This window comes from Parasteatoda tepidariorum, chromosome X1, assembly GCF_043381705.1.
Source record: "Parasteatoda tepidariorum isolate YZ-2023 chromosome X1, CAS_Ptep_4.0, whole genome shotgun sequence".
NCBI lineage: Eukaryota > Metazoa > Arthropoda > Arachnida > Araneae > Theridiidae > Parasteatoda > Parasteatoda tepidariorum.
In genome coordinates, this window is record NC_092214.1 from 72,190,652 (window position 1) to 72,212,979 (window position 22,328).

Below are 22,328 nucleotides of genomic sequence, written 5' to 3' on the forward strand. Positions count from 1 at the left end.
GTATTTGGAAGTCCTTCCCAGATAATTTTAGATAGGGGTACAACATTTACCTCCAGTGAATTTGCTGATTATTGCTCGAAAGAAAATAATAAACATCATTTGATAACAACAGGTTTTCCAAGAGCTAACGGACAAGTAGAGCGTATTAATCAAACCATCATATCGATTCTTTCAAAATTATCCATAAAAAATCCAGCTGAATGGTACAAGCATACAAATAAAGTTCAACAAACGATAAATTCAACCTATCAAAGAAGCATAGACACTACTCTATTCGAATTGCTTTTTGGGACAAAAATGAACACTAATGGACTGGGAAAACTAAAGGAAATGATCGAAATTGAATTTCAGTCTCAGTTTGACGCCCAAAGAGAGGAACTAAGAAAACACGCAAAGCAACAAATTTTTAAAATTCAACAAGAAAATAAAAAGACCTATAATTTAAGAAGAAAGGAGCCAAAATCCTACGAAATTGGAAATTTGGTCGCCATCAAAAGAACCCAATTTGGACCTCATTTGAAGCTAAAACCTAAGTACCTTGGCCCCTACAAAATAGCAAGAGTAAAAGGAGGAAATACCTATGATGTAGTAAAAGAAGGGAATCACGAAGGACCCAACTGCTCGACAACGTGTGCGGAGTATCTTAAATCATTGAGCAGTTGCAAAGAAGAATTTTAGTGCTTGCAACAAAAAAAAAAATTATAAAAAAAAAAAAAATTTAAAAAAAATAAATAAATAAAGACTGTAATTTTTGAAGATGAAAAATAATTGCTGAAGAAGTGAATTTGATTTTTTTAAAGAAGACAAAAGAATTTAAAGACGAAAGACTTTAAAGACGTAGAAGAATTTAAAGACGTAGAAGAAGTTCAAGACGAAGGACGTTAAAGAAAAAAAGACGAAAGACGTTAAAGAAAAAAATAGACGAAAGACGTTAAAAAAAGACGAAAGACGTTAAAGAAAAAAAAGACGAAAGACGTTAAAGAGAAAAAAAAGACGAAAGACATTAAAGAAAAAAAAAGACGAAAGACGTTAAAGAAAAAAAAGGACGAAAGATGTTAAGGAAGAATAGTTGAAGAAGAAACAAAAGACTTGTAAAGACAGAAGAGTGAACGTGCCTGAACTGATTGACTCTTACTCGAAAGATTTTTTTTATGAAAGATACTAACCAAAAACATTTATTTTTCAGTCATCAATTTTATTTTTCAGTCTGTTCTGCTTTTTCTTTTTTATTATTTTTAGAGTCGTAGGAGGACCAGCCGAAATGCAGGATGGCCGATTCTGTAGTGCCAGTTCCGATCTATAGTGCCAGTTCCTATGCTGTAAGCTGATCTAGCTAGAAATCCAACCACATCATGTAAGCTGCAAGTTAGACCCCGTGCGAATTTCCCTAAGACACGAGAGACACGGGAGCGCGTAATGGAACTAACCAAAAAGGAGACGCTTATGGATTCCAGAGAAGAGTAGCAATGATAATTTTCTTTTAACTTCACGAAGACGAACTCATTTATTTTGGTGTTATTTATGTGTTTGTTTATCGTCCATCTTTATGTAAATTTAGCGTTTAATATATGTTTTGTTAAAGTACAGTGTCTCTCATTTTCAAAGACGACCACTCATGCCGTCCCCACAAAATCAGAAGTGGTTTCAAGAACAAATTGATGGTGAAGAAATTAGATTGAGAAAAAATTGCTAGTAAAAAGAAAATTATTGGCGAAGAAAATTGGATGCCGAATGGTTTCATTCTTGTGAGAGTTAGTAACGGAATGGCGTTGTGATGAAACTTTCATTTTTTTTATTTCATCTCTGCAACTACAATTGGGGTACGTATCGTACATTTGTGACATCTACATTTATTATTAGACTTTTATTCATTAATCAAAAANAAAAAAAAAGAAAAAAAAAAAATGATGACTGGTGCACGTTAAATCTGTCGGGTCACAAAGTCCTCTATGTTCCCATAACAAATCAAAACTTTAGGGGGTACTGAATTGGAGATTGATCATTCCCTGGTTCTGGACAATTTACGATTTGTGGAATTTAAATTCTAACATTCATCCACTGTTAGAATTTAAATTTAAAATTATGGTGAAATAACAGGCAGCAGTCAGTCCATCCAATTAACCGTAAAGTTTAAGGCAAAGAATTTTTTTTATTTTTATGGTTTTCAAACAGTTTACAACTAGTATGGTTAAAAAAAACATGAATTCAAAACTACGCAGTCTTATACCATTTACAACTAGCATGGTTTCAAAACCGGAGAAGGAAATTTAACTGGAGAGTTTAGAAGCTTTATAGTGCAACCATCTATGCGCAAATGAGAGTATCGTACTCTAATAGATCAAAGTAAGTAGCAAATTCGGGAGTGCAAGACACTGGAAACTCTTCATTGTTGAAAGGAATGGAGGAAATATCGAGACTGGGATCAAACCTGTCTGTTCAGTCAGTCATGAGATTGACAGATTAGCCATCTCGGCTATAATATGTAGCAAACTGCAAGGAACTAAGTAGCTTCATTAGGTGGAGCGAAAAGATTCTGATTGTTTAACCGTGTTAGGTGAAATCAGTTAATAAACGATTTTTCTCACAGTTTGAATGCCATCTTATTTATGTTTATTTGACTGTTTTGTCTGAATATGGTAAAATAGCAATTAAATAAATTGTTATTTAACCATTTTAACAGAGAAATTTCTAATAGTGTGGATGTATGGGTCAACCCTATAAACTAGCTGTGACGTGTGTGAGACAGAAGTCTTATTCTTGGCCATAAATGATGCCAATGAAAAACAAGAAACGCTCCCTCCGTCTTGAATTCGCTTGGCTTCGTCAAGCAGGCTTGCTGATATTGGCAATTTGCATTAGAAACAACAATATAGATATAAATGACTACTTTATTAAGTATTATATATATTTTCCTTACAAAAATGTGTATAACTTAGAACTATAATATTAGTAGCCTGAACCATAATATTGCTCAAATTTATGACCGATTTATAGGGTCCAAGTTCTTGGACCAAGATTGATTGAAATTGATAGCAACTTGTTTTGCTTGGAACTTGGATCATATAAACGATCATCCAAGCTAAAGCATCTTCTGATATCAATGGAAGTTTTACCTTCCATAGCCTATCTGCTTCTAAAGTTTCATGACGTCAGCGAGCGGGCATATGATCATTAATTTTTTTTTGTTGTTGTCCGTCTTCAGATGTTCTAATTTAAATAAATTAATCTGTTAGGATCCATTTGCATTATTATGATTTTATTTTGTAATTTTTGCCATCATGCAAGTATGCTTTTTATAATCTAGATTATGAACAATGGACATGCGCAGATTTTTCATCTGACCAACTAGTGACATTTATAAACTTGAGGAGCTTTAATGAATCATTCAATTTCTTGGACAGAGAAATTCATTTAAGTTCTCGTATTCTAGGACCGTATAAACAGGCCTAAGGCTTTCTTTTTAAACTTGCGGAATAAGGTTTAGGAGAAGTGATTAGCACGGCAATGTGATTCAAATCGGTCCCTAATTAAAATTGTATATGATGGTTCAAAATACTATAGTATTTTTTGCAGTAATTAATTAAAATAAACCTGTCTATATAGTTTTAGCATGACTCGTAAGAAAGTTGCTGTTATACTACTGGTGGGCCATCTGGAATGTTTGATGTGAAGAATTTGCTAGAGGAAGGATTAGAACCAGTACGTTGGAAAGAACTAGGAAGTATTTGAAAATATGATGGTTTACCATCTGTTATGAAAACAACTGTAATTAATACCAGTAAAGAACTAAGCGCATCGCGTGATTTTCCACCCTCAGATAACAATCCCAACTATATGCATCATGAAGAAGTGTAGAACTATTTGACTCATTACGCAAGAAAGTTTGACGTAAAAATATTTGTGCAATTCAGCGCAGATATTATCTAGTTAATGCATGAAATCCTATGTCAATGTAGAATTTTAAGAACATAATTCAATATTGAATTTGATACATTTATAATACAAACAGATTTATAATGTAAACAGCGTTCTGTCCTTAAAGCTACCGCTGCTTTAGTGTCTCAGTATGAAGAATAATCTTCATACTTATTCTTGGCCTAAGAATAATCTTCATACTGACTATTTTTATCTTAAAACTAATTTTATTTTAAAAGTCTTTTCTTATTAGTATTGGAGTGTAAAAACATTGAAAACTATATTGGCCCACTCGTATAAAAAAAAAGCCTGGAAACTTAACTTACCAAGAAATTATATCTCAAGAACTATAATAATCGTGTAAAGTATCGATTTGACAATAAAATCGAATCGCAATGTTATTTATAAGATAGTGGAAAAATACGAGAATTGCTGAAAAATACGAGAAAATTATTATGAAATGATTTTAAAAAAGGTAAAGTTATCGTAGAATTTGGTAGAGTTATCATAGAATTAGAATTTGAACTGACAGTTTTAATTCGTTTACAATTAGGAAGAAAAAAATAAAAAACCCGTTTTGCCAGTCTCAAACCGTCAGATATACAGAGAAAGTCCGTTAAAAGAAAGGGAATTTTTTACAGTGCACGGATAACTGATAAAAATAGAAAAAATATGTATTTTTCTTTAAAAAGTTTTTTTTTCTGTGAAAAATATGTTTTTCTTCTGTAGAATTTGCAGTTATTTTTAATAGTGTAATTACTATTTCCTAAAAAATATATATTTTAGAGTTTAGAGCTGGTCATATAGATATCCATTTTTCTAAAAAAAATAAATAAAAAACTACCCGTAGGAAAAATTATTATAAATTTATAACCTTCAAATATTACGATCAATTTTAAACTGTTGAAAGCTCAAACCTGCATAGTTTTTTTGGGAATGATATTGAAATTATCAAGCTAAAACCATTTTTAATACTGTCTCCTTTCTAAGATTGCTTTTAAAACTGCATTTAATTTATTTTATTTTAATAGATAACTAACATTGTATTGACATGTACATGTTTTAATTTATTTTAGGTAGGTATGGCAGTGGATTATATTGAGACTGGTCTATTAATAGTTGTTACAAGCGATTCAAAAACTGAAAAAGCTAAAAAACTAAAAAGGCGTTGTAGGACGAGACCCTGGGATAGTGAATCATATGCGAACCGAATAATAAGTTCACTAATTATTCACTAGATTTAAATGATTCACTATGTTCAAAATCTTTAGAACAATATTTAATTGTATTGTTGAAAATAGTAAGAGTTATAGTACATAATTTTAGTCTCTTGGTAACGAAGTTTCCTTTCGGAGAATTTTTTTTCTGTGACGAAATTTTTAATAGTAACGTTAAATAGCATTCAAATTAATCTCCATACAACAAAGTGATCTCGGTATAACGAATCTTTTAGATGTTGATCTTTTTAATTTTCGTCATTTTTAAGAAAGTTGCAATAAAAAGTTGGAATTTCTATGCAATCAATTTGCTCTTCTATGTGCATGTTTTTGGAACCACACGCATTATTCATTTATTATATCATTCATTATACACGCATTATTGAAGATCCGATCATTAGATCAAAAGTTATTCAGGGTGGTCAGTTGTTTTTATTTTTGCTCACTGTACAACTAGTGTACAAGTCAATGTTTTTTATGTTTCAAATTTTTATAACTTTTGTTGAATCCTGAAACTTTTAAAACCTGGTTTTTGTAACGTAGATCTTCTTTAATCTTTGTTTTTCTCATTTAAAATACTTCTTTTTTGCAGTTCTAAGTACCAGACAAGGTACTTGGGTTTATCTAGATTTGGACCATGGAGTATGCCACTTGACCTATTCTTCACCTATAAAATTTTCGATTTATTTTAAAAGTATCTACCCTTTTTATTAAATTCATGGTTGACAGAAACTTTGATAAATCAAAAATTTGATCACGAAACTTACAATCTTAAACCATCACACAGATTTCTTAGTCAACATCCTTCAGTAAGTGATACCTACCCAATAAAATTACTTAACAGTAGAATCAAAATAAAGAAAAATATTAAACAATTTGAAGAAAATGGAGTCATGTTTGAAACGGAAAATAATATCATCGAATGTGATACTGTGGTCTTTGCAACAGGTTATAAAATTAAATTTACCTTTCCTGGAAAAAATCTCATCACAGTAAACAACAATGAAGTGCACATATATAAATATGTATTTCCACCAGAAGTGATGCACTCTTGCAATTATAGGTTTAATCCAAACTGTTGGAGCTGGTCTTCCAGTTACAGAAGCTCAGGTACATAGGATAACACAAGTTTTAAGTGGAAAGTTACGTTTAACTACTAAAGATGAGATGGAAGCTAATATTTTTAAGAAAAAGAAACATAACAATAAGTTAAGTCAAAAAGGCCTACAATTCAAATTGTTTACATCTGTTAAAGCGCCATCTATACGAGCCTTGAAAATGTGTTCTTTGAAGTGCGCTGTGAGATATCCCTGCATGTGTTTGTTGGTGAACAGCACAAGAAGAGCGCTAATGAAAGGAGCGTTTTATATATCTGGTCTGTATGTATACATGGACTGTAGTCCACGAGAGTGTTTTTATTGGAGTGAAGTGTGATTTCATACCGAGCAGGCCACAATATTTAGATGAGATCAACTCTTTTTTTTGGAGCTAAGCCTAATTATCTGCTCTTCGTAGATCCTCTTTTGTTTTAAGCTTTATTTATTTATTTTCTTTTTGTGGTCTTTCTTAACCTTACCAATATAGATTTCAAGGATTCCATTCTTGGCCTGAAGGAAGAACAACTATGCTAAATATGCATAAGCGAGTTCTCAAAACACTGAGAGAAGAAACTGTAAAGACAAGAAACTGTAAAGAGAGAACTATAAAGAAAAATCAAAATACCCAGATGAATTGTAGATGGCTGCTTTTCTTGTAATCATTGTGCTTATTTTGTTCTATTTTCTTACTTATTTCTTTGACCAGAAAAGGGTGTAATGGAACTTAAGATTTTTTGCCTAAATTTTAAGAGTTCCATATTGTGTGTGGCACTTATATTCTTCGTTTGTATACTTAAAAGAATCCAGAAAAATAAATTTAAAAAAAATTTAGATTTGCTGATTAATGTTGTTTTTGCCTGTCTTAATTTTCTGGCTTATAAAAATAGAAAAATGATAATTAAATACAGCTAATGAAAAGGAACGGAAAGTAACAATTCAAAATGAAATCACTTTATTATTGTTTTTAAAAAGTTTTTTTAAAAATATGAGAAAGCAAAGAAACGTAATTTGAATGAATGAAAAATGTGGTAGGATTATAAAGAAATGTTTGAAAATTTCTTTTTAGTTTTATAAAAGCAGTTAGTAAAGCAATATTATTCCAATTATAATATCCTCCTTTTTCTATTTTATCACCGAATATTTCTTTTAATTTTTACTTCCTACCTCCAATATTTCTTGTTACCGAAAACAAAAATACACAGAATGACCTAAAAGATCCTGGCCAAAATAAATGGACAGAGCGGAAAACGCAAACCTTACTTGGGGTGGACAAAAATATGGAAACACTTCTGTACTAAGTCATTTTTTCATATTTTTCAAGAAATACTCAGAGAATAATTTTATAACTTTACAAGTAATTAGATTATGCGATTTCTTATGCATATCGATGAATTTCAAAGCTTTTAGAGGTTTGACGGACCGACAATAAATTACAAACGGAAAATAGTGTTTTTGAACACTCTATGCTGTATGCCAAAAATTTTGCAATAAGTTTGTAACTCGTAACAATTATTTTGGTTATTACATGCAATAATTGAATGAAACTTCAAAAACTTATCTTAAATGTTTATGGATATCTGGACATTTTTATTAAAAAACAGATCCTTTTTGTCTTAATTTTTTTGGCTGAAACTTTATTAATTTTCAATAAAATAAAATAATTTGCTTAGAGCAATTTAAAATTAATTACAAAATTATTGTTTTAAAATTTGAGAAAAATTTGTTAAAAACTACGCATGATATGACCAATTAAAGTAGTTCCTTTACACCGCACGTGAGTGAAAAAAAAGCTTTTTTTCATTATTTTGTAGTGAATTGCATTGGGTAACTAATGAAACAAGTTCGTTTTGAATATTTTGAAAATTTAAAAAGTTTCAAGCAATTTTCAAAGTTGTTTTTATAATTTTTAAAAGAAAACACAAATGATAAGGGTTTTTATTCAAAACGATAAGATGCTAATTTACTATATTATGCAAATTTCATTTTATGATACTGAACAAAATTTATTAAAATTTCACCGTCATTGTGGGGGATTATCCCTCATAAAAGTATCTTTTCTTTTGCTTGCTTTCTTTCCTTATACAATTACTTTTTGGGTTATAAACGTTTATTGTAAGGTATTATCATTTGCCATTAAAATTTGTCTTATAATACAAAATAATATTTGCGGAAAAACCCTTATCATTTTGAACTTTCTTTTAAAATGTACTAAAAAAATTGCTTAAAACGTTTTATATTTCAAAGATACTCACATCAGATATTTTTTCATTAGTTGCCAAATACAATTCACTACCAAATTTTTAAAAAAAAATATTTAATTTTTTCCGCTCATACAAAGTATAAAAAAACTTATTTAATTACTCATATTTTCCACAATTTTAAACAAATTTTTCTAGAAATTTTAAACAATAGTTTTGTAATTAATTTTAAATTGTTCCAAACATTTTGTTTAATTTTATCGAATATTTTTAAAGTTATAGCAAAAAACTTAAATCTAATTTTTGATAAAAATTTCCATAGCTCTATAAGCAATTAAGCTAGGTTTAAGAAATTTTATGCAATTTTTACCTGTAATTACCGAAATAATTGTAACAAATTACTAAGCTTATTGATATATTTTTCATAACAGGATGTTTAAAAATACTCTTTTCTGATCGTAATATATTATTGATCCCTCAAACCTCTAAACGCATTAAATTTCATTGTTATGTATGAGAAATCGTATGATCTAAACACTTCTGAAGTTATAAATTTATTTGTTAAGTATTTCTTGAGAAATAAGAAAAAAATGTGTTAGTATAGAAGTGTTGCCATACTTTGGATCACCCGAATCAGTTAGAGGAGGTTTGTAAATTATACGTAATATACAAAGACAAAAAACAAAAATCGTTCTATACCATTTCATTATACAGTATTTTTATACTTTTACGATCTACTACGGATAATGTTCGTATTATGGCTGGATTCCGGGAAGCACATTTTCCGTTGTCTGGTAACCAAATATTTTGCGATCATTAAATTAGAAGAGCTAAACAATATATTTCGCTGATATTATAAAATTTATGGATGTGTAATATAATTTATGCATGCGTACGTACAAAAAAAAATCCTTTTAAATAACATTCGTTTGAATGATTTGATTTTCACAAGTTAAGTACTAATTTTAATGGTTCAAAAAAGGACCTCAAATATGCTTCATGATTAGTGTTAACTGTTAATTAAGTTACAGAATCAGACTCGAAAACGTACTTTACCTGAAAAAAGGAACCTTTTCTTAAACAGATTTGGATGTTTCTTCATTAAAGTTATGTGGATCAGCAGAATTACTTGGAAAATTGGTCCCAATAATTTCGATCCCTTTTAATGTTAAATTTCACTTTCTGCGTGTTTTGAAACTTTTAAAGCGCATTGGAGAAAAATTACACACAAATACAAAATTCGTTTATCTAAAAAATGTCTAAAAATAGTTTTTTTCAAAATTATTTTTAGTTCTTATATAATAAGTGACGAAAAAATATTTAATTGCAAGGTATAGAAATTTTTACATCATTTTAGATTATGTGATTACAAATGACGAAATATATACTTATAGCAAAACGGGGAGACTTTTTCAGAGCTTTTTGTTCCTGATCTCTAAAATTTTCAACTTAACAGATTAAAATCAGACTGTCAACTTAAAGTCAATCTATATTATTCTTTTTTCCTTCACGGAATAGTTGTACTTGAACATTACTGAATTAAACATTTTGTAACAGATTTAATTATTACTGTAAACTTAAATGAATTATTGTTTCACGTGACATAAAAATAATCCATTTAAAGAAAAAAAAGGACTGGTTTTTACTTAAAAACTTACATAAAAATACATGTATCATGATTCTAAAAGCTTGACTTATTTTAAAGAAATTGTGGGGAATATTAATTTCTCACTCTTCTTTTCAGAGAGTTTCAAAGGACAGATTTGAAATCAGAGTATTGCTTCTCATTTATTGAAAAGTGATGCTAATGCTAAAAAATTAACGGTTATTCAAAAAAAGAAAAAAAAATTAAAATCGTATTGCTAAAAAAATAGACAAATTATTAACATTAAAAATAATTTGCTTTAAGAAATTTACTGGTTAACGTACTTCCAAGGTCGTCCCGAGTTCACTTTTAAAACCTTCAAACGCTTCTTCCTACGGAATCAATCCTTGACCTGTATATTATTTATAGGATCGTTAAAAAAATAAAGTAACACTGAAACTAATTCGAACAGAAAAAAAAGGATCGAAACAGAATTATAGAATAACGAATGAATAAATAAGACTAACTGGGAAAAGCTGTTGTAAGTTTTGAATCAGAATTTGAGAGTTCACATCATGATGAAATTAGTATTCTACTTTTAATCTTTATTTTTTTTACTATCTCATATAAAAAATTTAAGTGTCTATAATTGCAATTATATTTGTCCGTTATAAATTAATTTGGAAGAAAAATAATTATTATAACCAAGTTGAATGATTTTTTACTTACTTTCAATTGAATATTGAAGTGTGAGAAAAAAATATTAATTCCAGAAAATATGTGATAAATTGTTTTAATATTTTATACAGTAGGTACAGTTTCAAGCATTTAAACATGTTAAGTTTTTCCATCAACACAACTTTAAGATGATGCTTAAAGTTTTTTTTAGTTTATCTATCTTCATATTTTATAATTTTTTGATAATCAATTTTAAATTTATTCAACACACCGTCGTTAGTTTGACATTGTAAAATTAAAATTAATTGTCTGATTATTTTGTATTTTCTTGAACTGAAACTGCCTTCTGGTTCAAAATTTCCTAGTTTATATTGAATTTGCATAACTTCAATAAATAGTAAGTTAAAGTCGTAGAACAATTTTGAACTGTAAAGTGTATAAATTTGTAAATCATTTTAAAGAAAGTAATTTTAAATGGCAAAATACGAAATTTAAGTGGAATCGGTCGAATAATTCCTGAGTTATCGAATTTAAAAAAAAGTCGTGTATATAAAATTTGATTTCCCATGAACCATTCCAACAATTTCGTCCAAGTAATTTCAGTTTGTCATTTTGGATAAACAAATTTTGTAATTGCATGCGAAAATATCTCGATTCGCTTAAAAACTTCCCGAGATATGGTGAAAAACGTAAGAAGTAAAATTAACATTAAGGGGTCCATACTTTCGAATGCTTTTATGCCCAAAATATTGGAACCATATCTTTAACATTGTGGCTACATCCCGTATTTCGGGTATGTTCATTCGAAGTAAGAACTTTTTGTGTCGGATTTCGTAACTTTAATTAATTAACTGGCTCTAATTAATTAGCATATTAAAGGAGACACCTTTGAGCCATTAAGATTGAGTCCTAGTACATGAAAATCCGATTATTAGATCAAAAGTTATTCAGGGTGTTCTTTTTTTGGGCATTGTACACATTTTGCTTATGCCTAAATAAAAAAAGACAATTATGCCCACTGTTCTGTAAGTTCTGGCAGAAAAAAGAAGAGACAAACCGAAAGAAAAACGGTTATGACAAAGGTGACACAACTTTGAAAAAAGTAATTCGAAATTCGAAACCTTAATTGGAACCTTAACGGAGTTTTTAAGCATTTACCAGGAGCTCCATTTACCTGGACCTACTATAGAAACACTTAACCTTAACGACTTTCTGTTACAGCATAATAATACTATACCACACTCTTCAAAAGAAACCACAAAATGACTTGATGATAATGGAGTAAATATTTTAAGGTGGCCAGCTACATCCCCAGATTTCAGTCCCACAGAGAGTTTGTGGGGAATAATAAGAAAAAAACTTGAAACAGCAGGAAATGAGACGGTTAAAGAATTAAAAGAAAATTTCGGTACGACACTTCGTACGACACTTCGACACTCTCAAGTTTCTCGTTGAATCTGTGCAAAGACTACTTCAAATGGTTATTCATGCTTAAGGGAAAAATTACTGCCAATTTATCTGTATAATGTTGTGAAAAGATTTAAAATGCAATTTAATTCACGATTTCTAGATTTATTTTCTGAAATAAAGGAGTTTTTGCTCCCCATTGTAATACTATAGGGCGCAGTCATAAAATTATTAATTTTACGTTAAGTTATTTATGAAATAAGTATCAGGAAAACTGTTAATTAGGAATGGTTGAATAGGAAATCATTATTTCACAGTGCATTTAAATTTCCTTAAGTTTTAGCTCAATGTCAAATGTTATTTGCCCATTTTAAGTCAAGCATAAAAAGCTTATTAAATGCGGTATTATTTTTATTGAAATATGCTTAAATCACATACTTTAAGTCACAAAAATATTTCATTCATGAAAAGTAATATTTTATTTTGAATGAATGAACATAAAATGGTGTGTATGTGCACTATTTGCTAAATCAATGGACAATGAAACACTAGCTTTTTTTTTATGAAAGTTGACTTATTTTATTTACAGAAATTTCAATTTTAATCCACCCTAAAATCATATGACCTATCCCATATGGAATAATTGTACAAAATTCGAATTGGACAATAACCGTTTCAAGCTAAGAAACTATTGTTGCGTTTTCTCCAATTGAATTACTAATATTTTACAGATGTCTTCAGAACCCTTGGCAATACCAGAAAAATAAAAAAAGTGAAACATATATGTCACAGTGTTAATACAATTTTTCAAAATGACCACGTTTAGAGCACCTTTGGCTGAAAATGGGTTTAAGTCAATTCTATTCCTTTTTTATTCCTTAAAACATCAATTTTTGATTAAGTTTTATAATGCCATACAGTTCAAAAATACAGAGGGCTTTAGAATTAACGTTTGGTTTAAATATCATCTAATAGTTTACGAATATTACATAACTATAACTTTAACGAGAAAATGACAAGAAACATAATTTTTGTTTATTTAACCACAAATAAAATTCATAAAACATTTCATCGTTTTTTATTCATTCGTAATTTATTTTATAATTTTCATCAACATTGATCTCTAAGTAACAATTATTATCTCGATATAATAAAAAAAAACACTTTAATTTTGGTTTTCATTTCTTTTTAAAGCTTATTATATTATATTTATTATAATTACACATTACGATGCCAATAATACACTACTAATCAGTTTTTCATTTTAGAGCGAAGCCAAGATAACTGTTAACAGAGCTTATAGCCAAAATGTTTCAAATCTAAGAAAATAGTGGTATTGAATTTTGTGTGTTCTTTGCACCACAAACAAACAGGTATAGCTCGTTACGTAACGGATCCAATTGAACCTTGCTCCTGTCATCGAACATCAACGAAAGTTGAGGCAAATAATTGAAGATTCAACAATTTTTTCAAAAATTGATCAATCAATTAAGCAACTACAAAAGAATTTTGTAATTCCCAGCAAAGACAAAGCGAACAATAATCATGCAATCTTCTATAAAAAAAATTCCCCGTTGAACTTTTAAATATGGAGTAAAAAAATATTACAAATTTTAAACTAAGTAATTTAAATAATAATATTATCATTAAAAGAATTTTAGCTTTATATAAAAGGTAAAAAATTAAAATCAGCAATATACAATTTCCTTACTTAATTATCAGTTCAAAAGTTCATAAAATTCCTATTAAATTTAGATCAATCACATGCGGGTCTAAATACTTACCTAACTAAACCTGGCACCATTTTCTCTAACTACTGAAATAAAATTTAAAATATAAATAAAACGAAGCACGTCAGAGGCTCCATATCCCATGCGCAGGAGTAATTTATTGTAAAAGTAAATGATAATATAAAAATTCTTGTTTAAAAAATTGTAAAGTAACAGGGTATGTTTTTCAAGAAAGTTATGTTAAGCTAGATAAGAAAGTTTTGTATTTTCCATTATCAATAGCAAATTACTATTTTACATCATGCACACACAACAAACCATGTCAAAGCACCTAACATCGTTTTTCAGTGACCACGTAATTTTAACCTCGGTCAAACGACGTGGACAACGCCTGAGCTAGAACTCCTCTCTAAACATCCACAACAAAACAAACGAGAGGGCTTGTAGCCACGATATATTTAACGAGAACCTTGCTGCATATACACGTCGGGCGCTTAATCGCTTGCCAGGATCGAGCTCACAACCCCGGCTTTCCACCAGTGGAATGAGAGACGCCTTTGCCAACTGCATGAAAGGAATGCCACAAATTCGCATCACAAAACAAGATACACTAAAAATTTAGTAAATGCTGGAAATACAGAACATATTCAAAAACATAGTTTTATAAAGATAAGAGACGACCTTGGTTAAAATGCATCGAAATTTGTGGCTTTTAAGAGAACTGGGTGTTTTTGATTTCACAGCCGAGAAACATCATATACTGCTGTTTTCCTCAACAATTCCTAAAATTTAACTTAGGATTCTTCATTTTTTACAGGCATTTACGAAAATACAGACATTGTTGAATGCTAACACTTTTATGAAATAATGCAAAGAACGTTTATAATTTAATTTTCGTTAGAGCTAAATTTGAAGAAAAAAAACGCGTTAAAATTCATAAAAATTATATTAATAACTTCAAACTATTTGTAATAGGCAGTCAAATATGCTCTTTTTACAACCATAATTTTAAAAAAAGTATTTTTTAAATAAAAAAAAATCTTTTGAACTTTTCAGAAAAAAAAAATTTTTACCAGAAAAAAATATAAAAATATTTACCAATATTCAAGTGCTATAATGAATTTAAACAACATGCTCTACTCTAACCATTTACCAAGTTTTAATTCAACAGGTTTATTAGATGTCGAATAATCTTGGGCACTAGGTGAAAAAGTTATAGGGGAGAGTCGGGTATCCCCGCCCAGCGGGCACCCCAACCCACTGTCAATTTCATATGTATAGAATATTTTTTCAAGTCAATGGGCCATCGNAAAAGTATTTTTTAAATAAAAAAAAAAATCTTTTGAATTTTTCAGAAAAAAAAATTTTTACCAGAAAAAAATATTAAAATATTTACCAATATTCAAGTGCTATAATGAATTTAAACAACATGCTCTACTCTAATCATTTACCAAGTTTTAATTTAACAGGTTTATTAGAAGTCGAATAATCTTGGGCACCAGGTGAAAAAGTTATAATTGAGAAAAACAGATTTAAAAACAAAATTTTGAATAATAAATTTAAACAAAATACTTAGTTTGCAGATGATTCCAATTTAGCATTATTTTCTGTTTTCAGCGGGTGAGATTTAACTTTTTTCGAAGGCTCCGTCGCAATATGAAATGATGATTTTCGAGTATAATATGCTATTTTTATTGTTGAGTTTGCAACTGTTACTCATGACTGTTAGGTCAAGTTTGGTCTATCTAAAGTCAGCGCTCTGTACGCTTATTTTGAAAATGGAGCAAAAAGTCAATATAGAGAATAGATTGTGAAAAAGGAAAACGTTTTTGGTCTAATTTTTTTATATTTAAAAACTTACTCCAATGCTATATTACCTGGGCTCATAAAAATTTGTAAAAACTGAGAATACTGCAGTGATTTTGATAATTTTTATCTAGGGTGAAAGATGTCGCCAAATTGGTGATTTTTAAAAAAGTTTAATAACTTTTAAAATATTTCAGCTACTTGTCTGTTCTAAAGGCCAGATAATTCTTTACTGTAATATTATATATATAGTTTGAAATTATGGCATTGTTTCAAGTGTAAGGCACTTAAGCTGTTTCTCTTTAATTTTCCTTGAAGACATTTTTGCTGAAACTGCCTTACTTGTAGACATTTTTGCTGTAATTTCCTTCGATTACAGTGTTAAGTATTTTTGCTGAAACTTAAGCAGTTTCTTGAGTACTTACTTATACGTGGAGTTAAATTGTTCATAACAAAATCGTTAAAAACATATTATTTTCCTTGTTAAAGAAATTTAAAATTTTGATAAGAAATTTCGATGAAAATTTTTTCGTCCCTTAAAGAGAAATTTAACGTGTTTTATTTTATGATGTTATAGTAATAGGATAAAAAACCCTAATTAATTAAAAATTTCAAAAATTAAAAAAAGTACTTATTGATAGCTAAAAAATTTTAAAATAAAGAAATTCAAATTAACCTTTTTTCGTAAGTTGCCTAAAATGGTTCACTACCAAATAGTGAGAAAAAAAGTTTTTTTATTTATTTAATGTATTTACATTTTAAAATTATTATTTCAAATATTTATATATTGCCAAACTTTCATTGCTTTTTATTCTGAATTTTATCATAGCTTTTTTCTTATCAGTTAAAAAATAGTTAGTAAATTTAGTTAAATTTTCTAAAATAGTTCTGTAGAAATAAAAATTAAGAAGTCAACTGCATTGCTGAAAAACAATTTAAATCATTGTTAGGTTTTCATTATTTAAAATGATGTAATAATTAGTAAATTTTACAATTAAAAATGTTTTCGATCATTAATTGAATTAATAATAAAAAATAATTACAAGAAAAGGAATTTTTTTCTTGGAAATATCCTTTGATATATGAGTATTCCAATTGTGCGTAGAAAGGTTTTAGTTCATTTAAACAATTGCCGAGATACGGTAAAATATACAAAAGTTTTATGTAAATAAGGCTTACTTTTGACTCTCTTGGCTAGACTCATGCTACCATATTTTAGAGATTGCGGCTTCCCTCTTATTTTGTGGTTGAAAATACGAATATGTTAAAATTATATGCTTATTCACTTTTCAAAAAATGTTTTTTTTTTCTGTGTGTGTATCATTTCATAATTTAAAATCGCCGGCATTAATTAAGTAGCATGCTTAAGTTTCCATGTTACTTTATTTACGTATTTAATATTTTTCAAAATGATTTAGCATTAGTTATTTTTATCATTTTATTACCGTATATCATTCACGCTTTGAATACATCATAATTATTAAAGCGACAAAATTAATTAATGGAATAAAACTTACAGAATCTATTCCGACATTAGAATTTAATTTAAAATTTGTAATTACAAATTTGAAGAATTGTTTTCGTTCCAGATAATAGCTATAGTTTTCCTCACAGACCTTGATAGAAAAAGAAGAAAACCTTTCAAAGCTTGAGCAAGGTTCATAAATTACATACATTGCTTGCAGGCAACATTACCTGGATGCACCTAGTATGTCTTTTTCAAGAAATCGACTTTTTTATAAACTGGTCGCCCTTGTTTTTTTCTTCTTTTTTTTTCTCCCCTCTTCTGATTTCAGCTATATTTTTATTTAGAAAGTGGTAGAACGTAAATTTGACCTTGACGAATCTTTCTAGTCTTTACGATAGACTCCCCCCCCCCTCCGCCAAAGGATTGCCAAAGAGCATGCGTGTTAAATAGATGATATTTATTAACCTTATGATCTGTTGCTGCAATTTCAAACAATCTGTCCTTAAGAGTCCTGTACCCTCGCCTTCTCGGATTCTAAGTGGAATTTCTAATTCGTGTTTTCTGGATATTTCTTTGTACATATGACAAACTTTTGATGATGCAGTATTAGTGCGATGTCATTACAGACATTACATTTTTCTAGCTTTTAAAATTTCTTTAATTTCAAAAAATTAAAATTTTTAATCATCTCCATAATCAAATTTTAATTAAATTGAACTGATTATTTAATTCCTATTACATTTTATAGAAATCAAATATAAATATTTTATTCATTTCCTAACCGGCTAACTTTTTAATTCAATACAATACTCATTAATTCACTTTTGTGACTAAATTGAATATCAAAATCGACTTTTTTAGCTTTTTATTCATTTTAACTTTTTATTCATTTAGCTACTTTATTTCTGTAACCCTAAGAACATTTCAGTTACAAGGGTATATCAATTCCCACGATATTTTTTTAGTGATTAAACAGTAGCCTAGTATTTAATATTAATAACACTGGGTTGACTTTGTATTTGGCTATTTTATCTATCTATAAATCGTCAACTATGAATATGTTCCTATGTTCCTAAGTGTCTGCTAGGAACAATTCAGTTACTGTTTATTTAAAATTCTTGGCGCTAGGACAGGTGGGTTTTGTCCCTCAGTATGACCGTTACTAATTTTAATAAAATGCCATTATGTTTGAATGCATCTCTGCGTCTGATACTTACTTTTTTTTAAAAATTTCTTATGACCAATATTCCTTAAAAAAAAGCAATTATTGTTTACTATATCTATGAACTATCAATTTTATTACAAAAGCAATGTTCAAGTATTTTCTATAATCACTCTTTCATAAAACTACTGGAAATCATGCTTCTTCATCACAAAAGTGGAAGAATTGGTATTAAAATTAGAGAGCACAATACCTTTCAAAAAAGGTGGGGAAAAAGAGGGTCGCTTTAATAGATGAGGAGAAATAGAGCTTGATAATTTTTAGACTTAGTTTTTTCTTAAATTTTTAAAGAAATAAAATGAAGCTATTTATAGTTTTGAGTAAGCAATTAAAAACAACATTTTCACAGTTTTTGGAATTTTTTTAGTATCTGATCTTATTGCAGCTTAAATTGATGAAAAACGATTTGATGAAGTTAAAAATTTCTTTTTACGTTAAGTGCATAAAAATAAAGATACTTATCAAAAATCTAAAAACTTATAACTGTTAGCTATCTTTTAAAAATTTTTGATCGCAAAATTGTATTGGCGCAATTTTGTGTGAAAAAATCAATTAAATTTTGTTGAAAGTATTTATGGAGATAAAAACCACTTCAAGTCAAATTTTATAAACTAAGAATCAAAGCAAAAGATTAAAAGTATACTTTTTATCCCCATTATAAATTTGAAAAAAATATTTACATTAAAAATTCGGAAGAGTTAGTGAAATGTTAGCATGAGAAGATTAAATTTATTTTCAGGTGGTTCAAATCACGCGTAAACAAGTACAAGAACACGTGCATGTAAAAAGCGATAAAAGTGGAAAGGTGACAAGCGTATTTAGTGTGCGACGAATGTTAGAAATCCTTGAATCTATTGAAATCTACATTTGTGTTTAATTAATTGAAAATACGGTCTTTAAAACTCATGAAAATATGATTTCAGCATAATTCGTTTAGAATTAAGTGCGAACAAAAGTTCATACTTATTTTATCATATTTTTGGGAAATTAAATAGATAGTTAAATTAATATAAAATCTCCTTGATAAAAAGCAGCTTTAAATAAATTTAGATGGTGAACAGTTGGCAAAATAACACCGGAATAACTTTTGATCTAATGACCGGAATTCTTTAAAATGATGTAAGAACTTGTATACCTTATAAATCAAACTTTTTTTACTATAATTAAATAAAATAATAAAAAATAATAAATATTTACTATAAGTTATTTTTTAAATATCTTTAGACAAAAATGTTTGAAATTGCGTGAAAAAGTTCTCGAGATACCGCGAAATACACAAATAGAAAAATGACCACAGTTTGGCCCGCTCATCTGACTTCATTTCCCAGATTCGGACTATCCCCTATATTTTGAGGGTCACATATCCATCTGGGAAAAAATACATGTTTATTCAGGAAAACTAAGTTTTTTTGTCTGATTTCGTAACTTAAAATACAGCATGCGCTAATTAATTTGCATATTTAAGGTCACCCCCTCAAACCATTGAGTACTAGAAAGTGAAAATCCAATTATTAGATCAAAAGTTATTCAGGGGAGGTCCATATTATTTTGTTTTCCTCTTTTTTTGTCTGTACAGTGGGCAAAATGCAAGACGTAACATCGCTATATTTTTTTATCTATTTGTGTTAACATGCAATCTTTATCATTCAGGGAACTAATTTTAAACGTGCTTAAATATTTGCGCAAACTATATTTTAAGTTTCAAAGTTAAACATAAAATCGAAATTTCTGTGTATAAATATACAATTTTTTGAGAGATTCTAATTTTTAACCATCGAATTATTTTAAAAATCAGCAATCAGGAAAATGTGGTCCAGATAGTTTAAGCTACCGAAAATTTTCGATTCCTTAATGTTTACACTTTTTTACGTATTTCGTCATACCGCCAGAGTCATATATGTATATTAATATAATCAAATAATTTTTGCACACAATTATTAAACCACTTTTTCAATTATAATTCTGCGAAACAAATGAACGTTCATGCTCACTTATTATTTATTTCAATAATTGTCAAATATTCCTTGAATTACAAGATATTTTATATCATTTCTAACAATGTAATCTAAATCCAAATGTGAACAAAATCCAAATTTAAACGAAATCTATCAAAAAAGTTCTCGAGAATAGAAAATTTTAAAATACAACTTTTTAAAAACTATTCAGAATTTAAAATTTTTTTTTACAAGTTAACATTAAAGCACCCGAATTTCAACCGTTCTCTTTACGAAATGATTGTAAAACATTTTCTAGATTGCTGCAAATTCCTTTCCATCTTTTGAGGGTCAAGAATCCAACGCCATTAAATAAAGAAAAGGTGTAATTATTTAGAGAGTGTGCTCTTTTGTGTCTGATTTCATAAATTAAAATGTTGTTACACAAAGTAATTAAAACATTAAAATTTAGTCCAGCGAACCATTCAGATTGCTTCTTAGTATGGAACAATCCTATCACTAGATCAAAAGTTATTAAGATGTTCAGTTTTTCAATTTGAACAATGTATGCCATAGTGCGCAAAATAAAACACATTTCTTTCTCAATAATTTTCGATTGATGGGTCAGATGTTTACGCATGAAGATAATGTACGATGATAATTTAAATTACGAAACTTGAGCCGCGATGGCTCAGGCGATAGAGCGTTCGCCTGAACGAGGTTCGAATCCCAGCGATGGCTGGTCGATACGAAACAGCATCCGGTTTACACCGACCACAGTGCTGACGTGAAATTTCCTCATTGGTAGACGGATCGTGGGTTAGAGTTCCTTTGCCGTTAGGCTAACCGTGGGAGGTGCTCGTGGTCTTCCTCTCCATGTAACGCAAATGCGTGTTTGTTCCCTCAAAAAATCCTCCACGAAGGCAAAATTTCTCTCAATACTTGATTCCCTTATCTTCTGACTGGGGTTAAGAAATACATGGCTACGATGGCTACGAAGTTGAACACCCAAATCGTAAACCCAAAATTGGGTCGGCTGTTGAACGACGGTTATAAAATAAAATAAAATTACGAAACTTCATTCTAATATCGTTCTTCCTTATGACTTAGATTTTTTTTATTGCTGAAAGATATGCTTCCAGTGAGTAATTAATAAATGTCAATCTGTCGCCAAGGCGGTGAAAATCGCAGCTCAATATTTTAATAAAATTCAACCTGTTTTTTTAGGCCTGCAAATTAAAAATATGACTATTTTTAAACTTTATATATCAGAAGGTATTCTGTTGATTATGTTCACATTTTGCATATTATTCTTTAAAAATAATAAGTATAATATAAGTATTTTTCATGAGTATTAGAATCAATTCAATGTCTTCATTGCGAAAAAATTTCGTTTAAAAAACAAGCACATTTTTAGTAATATCCGCACTAATACTTTCGAATTGTTATTTTGTCAATTTTATATAATTATGTGCATGAAAACTAAAGTTATCTATTTAATGTATTTAGTTTACCTCAACATCAAAAACGATGACAACAATACACTAAAATCTGTTGAAATGTAAAGTATCTGTTCATTTAAAGCAAACTATAACGTATTATTTTATTTATATACAAAATATAATATTAGCGTATTTATTTTATTGAATTAAAATTAAAAATATTTTTATTGAATTATTTTTTTAACCATTTCATTAAAAAAAAAACAATGTAGGTGATTTTAGAAAATAACCACTATTTTTTCAAAAAACATATGACGTTCAGAAAACATTTTTTTTTGAAATTGTTATTAAAGAAACGAATGATTTTTATACCATGTGATTGCAAGCTGTGAGGAGTTTGAATACATAGTTTTAACACACATGTTAAAGAAAATGCAGAGTGTTCATATTATTTCAATAATATCAAGAGGTAAAATACCTCAAAGAATATTTGGGCAAATCATAAGATCATCATTTTTTGAATAGCATTAAAAGAACACATAGAGTATTTTTTCTTTTTCAACGACGTAAATCAGCGACATGACATGGACATTTATTCTTCGCTATTTTTATTTCCATCAATCGCATAA

General features: G+C 28.8%; 1 protein-coding gene across 1 annotated transcript in view; it reads right to left on the reverse strand.

Moving 5' to 3' along the window:
- The window catches only part of LOC139427122 (flavin-containing monooxygenase 5-like), a 47,301-nt gene extending 40,975 nt beyond the window's left edge, over window positions 1-6,326 (reverse strand). Inside the window, exon 1 of the mRNA XM_071187822.1 lies at window positions 6,100-6,326. The gene's annotated coding sequence lies outside the window, so the exon portion shown is untranslated. The remainder of the gene's footprint in view (window positions 1-6,099) is intronic.
- Between the last annotated feature and the right edge of the window lie 16,002 nt (window positions 6,327-22,328).